We start from the raw sequence: 3,736 nt of genomic DNA, 5'->3' as shown, positions 1-3,736 counted from the left end.
GAACCCGCCACCTTGGGTGTACATGGCTGGTGCCTTAGCCACTTGAGCCACAGGCGCCGAGCCCATTCTCAATTTCTATGTTGGACTCAAACACTTTCTATTTTTCCAGACTAGTTGAGTTAGAGATGATTAAAATGCAAAGGAAGTAGAAACTTTATATGTCTTTACCTTGATGGATAAAATGTTGGAAAAATAAATGTAGTCGATTCATACAACAAAGTACTGAGAAAAACACTTCCTCATCCTTATACATTGAATCGATTCTACTTGGTGCTATGGGCAGAATGTGTTTTCCCCCAAAATTTGTAGATTGAAACCTAATCACCAATATGATGGTATTTTGAGGGGGGTGCTTTGGAAGGTGATTAGGTCATGAGTGCAGAGTCATTATGAATTGAGTATTTTGAGTGTTCAATATCATAACGTGTTACAGTTAAAAACAATGGCTCTTTAATTGGAGTGAGCCTAGAATCAGCTACTCAGATGCTCTCATTTTACAGATGCGGGAAATAGGAGCTGTGGACTTGTCCCAGGTCATCTAGCCAGTTGCTGGCAGTGTGAGGGTTCCCCAGGGTGGGGAACCTTCTCATGGTGGAACCTCTTCATGTATTCAAATAAGGCTGCATTCAAGAAACTTCAATTAGATATACTTAAAAATAAACTATTTTGTAAAATGTAACTACTATGTCCTTAGTAAGTTAAAAAAATGAAAACCGTTTATTTTAAATTAAGTAATCTTTTAATGTCTTTGTCACGTCTGCTTTTTGTTGGAAAGCCTGTGCGTATCTGGCTGCAGCGTGGAGGTCTGCACTTTCAGGTCATCTGGTCCATAAATTGCTCTCATTTGTGACCTTAAGGACATCCTGATTTGGGCCAGGTAGGAGGATGTAGATTTGCAGCAATAAGAGGTCAAAAGGGAATTAGCATTCTTCCAGCACGTTGCCAAAGGTGTAGGTATTCTACAGCATTTTTACCTATTTCAGTTGGATCTTTCTTACCTCCAGTGACTTTAAAATGCCATCTACTGAGAGTTCAGTCAATACCATCTGTAGGTCCTGGGGTCCCTGGATGATACCAATTAAGAGAAGCTGAAACGCTAATGTGAGTGTGTTATGATTCTTGAAGTCAGTGAAACTTTCAGTGTGTTCTCCACTTAATAGGTCTATAGCAGCTGCGTGTTCTCCAGACGATTTGCATACATCATCCTGATCATCAACCACCGTTCCACCCAGGGACAATGTTCATCTGAAATTTCCTTTGGAAGAAGTATTTTGAGAAAAGATAACATTTTTTCTGAAATGGCTGGAGTTTTTGCCACATATCATATATAGACTGAGTTTTACCTTGCAAAGAAATATTCACGTTGTTTTGATTTGACAGCCTATCACACAGAAATGCTGCATTCCTGTAGAAATCTCCTTTCAATAATTCACATTGCTGATTCTGTTCTTCCTAAATGTAACTCTCTGCTCTCACAGAGAGAAAGTTTTGGCTACCACTTGTCCCTGTGACAGCCAGCACACTTTAAAATGAAAGGGCAAATCCACCCAGAATAACTCATCTTTCAATGTTAGCATGTTACAAGGCTGAGGAGGCCATTTTACCTTCACACAAATATGGCTAACATATTGCTGATCAGTCTAAGTTACCTGGGAACATGGATAGTCTCTGCGTAAAGCTACCGGTCAACAATGCGTTAAGATGTTAGCTGTGCTAAGCAAGTCCTAAGCAGTTATAAGTTCTAAGCAGCTGAGAGATGAGGTGGGCTGAATGAATAAAATAGGCTGAATTTGATACGACTGGAAATTGAGACTGGGAGAAATGAATTAGGGAACAGCTGCTATATTAACACATTGTTGACTGGCAATTTTATATAGATGCTGTCTGTGTTACCGGGTAACTCCTGACCGGTCAGCAGGTGTTAACAATACTTAGAACTTCTTGCAAAGAAATTTAAAGAAATTTAAATCTGCTGATATAAATGAAAAGAAATGAGAGCATTTAAATCTGTTAATATTTTTTTAAAAACTTTGTGCCATAAATCCTTCATGTTTTCCTGTCATGGAAGGTACACCATCTGTATGTACACTCACTAAATATACCCAATCCACTCCAAATTCACATTTATCTTGAAAGTTATGGAAGACATCTGTTTCCCATGTTCTGTTCGCAAACGGTCCCCAAACAAGTAGCACTTCCTAGCAAAGAAATGTTCTGTAATGACCCAAATGAAGTACAAAACTTGCACTGAGTCGGTAATTATCAGTTTATTCATCAAAAACAATTGAATAGGGTGGCACCTGTGGCTCAAAGGAGTAGGGCACCAGCCCCAGATGCCAGAGGTGGCGGGTTCAAAGTCAGCCCTGGCCAAAAACTGCAAACAAAACAAAAACGAAAACAAATTGAATGACATATATTTTCCTTTTGAAGTAGTGTATGAAGTTTTGTTAAGTCAAAGTGTAATTTATGCTGCCAGGCAATATGGTTCTCCTTGAAAGAGGTAGATGATAAAACATTATCAGGGCCCAGGCATCTTTGACAATGCATTCTCTCACTACTCTTACATCACTGAAATACATCACTGCTTCCCTCCCCCCCACCAAGTATATAAACTATCTTATAATTTTCTTCAGTGGCATTATTTCCAGGTCTTATTGCTGCTTGAAAGAATTGTCTTTGCTTTTTCTTTCCATCTCCTAATGTCTGCAAGGCAACCCTTTGTGCCTCTCCCTGTAATTTAAATATTGGTGGTTCTTATGAGTTATAATGCTCATGAGCATTGAATTTCTTTAACATTGATATTGCAGCATCACAAAGCAAGCAAATCATCTTATCTTTAGCAGAAACAAGATAACATTGCAATTCTCGACCCTCATTAAAAAGCCTGTTTTCTTCCTTCAGTGTTCTCTTGGTCTTTATTGACACGATGGGCTGTTAAGCAGGCAGAATTAAAAAAATACCATTGAGATGGGCAACTATGCACAGATTCTGCTTCAAACAGAAACACAGTGCACCATTGCCAAACGCTGGTAACAGATGGGTTTATTAGATCCCCATAAACTCTCCCCAACCAACCTCCTGCAGTAGCAGCACCTGTCAGGCAGGGGAGGTTTGAATTAAATCAGGAGCACAGCAACCATCCCTTTAGCTCTTAGAGCTTACTAATGTTCTAATTGTGTTGATCAATCCAGGAGGATTATTTCATTGAAACTTATTTTATTCTTTGGTATTTTACAGACATTCATTTTAGCAATACAATAAAAATATAAACAAAAATGTAGTAACAAAAATAAAAAGATTTGTTCTGTAAAATTTGTATTCAGTCAAATGGCGTGTGGAAGGACCTAGAAGGCCTCCCATTCCCTGCCCCTAATCTTGCCTCTGGGTATCCTGAATCTCAGGCCAGTTCTTCTATTCTCTGCTGTTGTTCTTTGCTCTCAGTTGTGATTCTGGGTAGCAATTACTTGATTTATTTTTCCAAATGTATTTTTTCCCCAGTGTAATAAAGTACAATTTGTACATGTTTGAAAACATCCAGAATTAGAATAATACATACAGGTATATTAATATGTGGAACATAATAGCTAAACAGTTTAGAGGAGGAAGAGGTAGAAAATGGACACTAGCTCAGTCTTCATTCTGGGTTTAGAATTCCACAAACTGGGCTCAGCACCTGTGGCTCAAGTGGCTAAGGTGCCAGCCACATACACCTAAGGTGGCGGGTTCAAATCCAGCC

This window comes from Otolemur garnettii, unplaced genomic scaffold (assembly GCF_000181295.1).
Source record: "Otolemur garnettii isolate 467f Iridium unplaced genomic scaffold, OtoGar3 scaffold00102, whole genome shotgun sequence".
NCBI classification, from domain to species: Eukaryota; Metazoa; Chordata; class Mammalia; order Primates; family Galagidae; genus Otolemur; species Otolemur garnettii.
Note: the sequence above shows the minus strand (reverse complement) of the source record.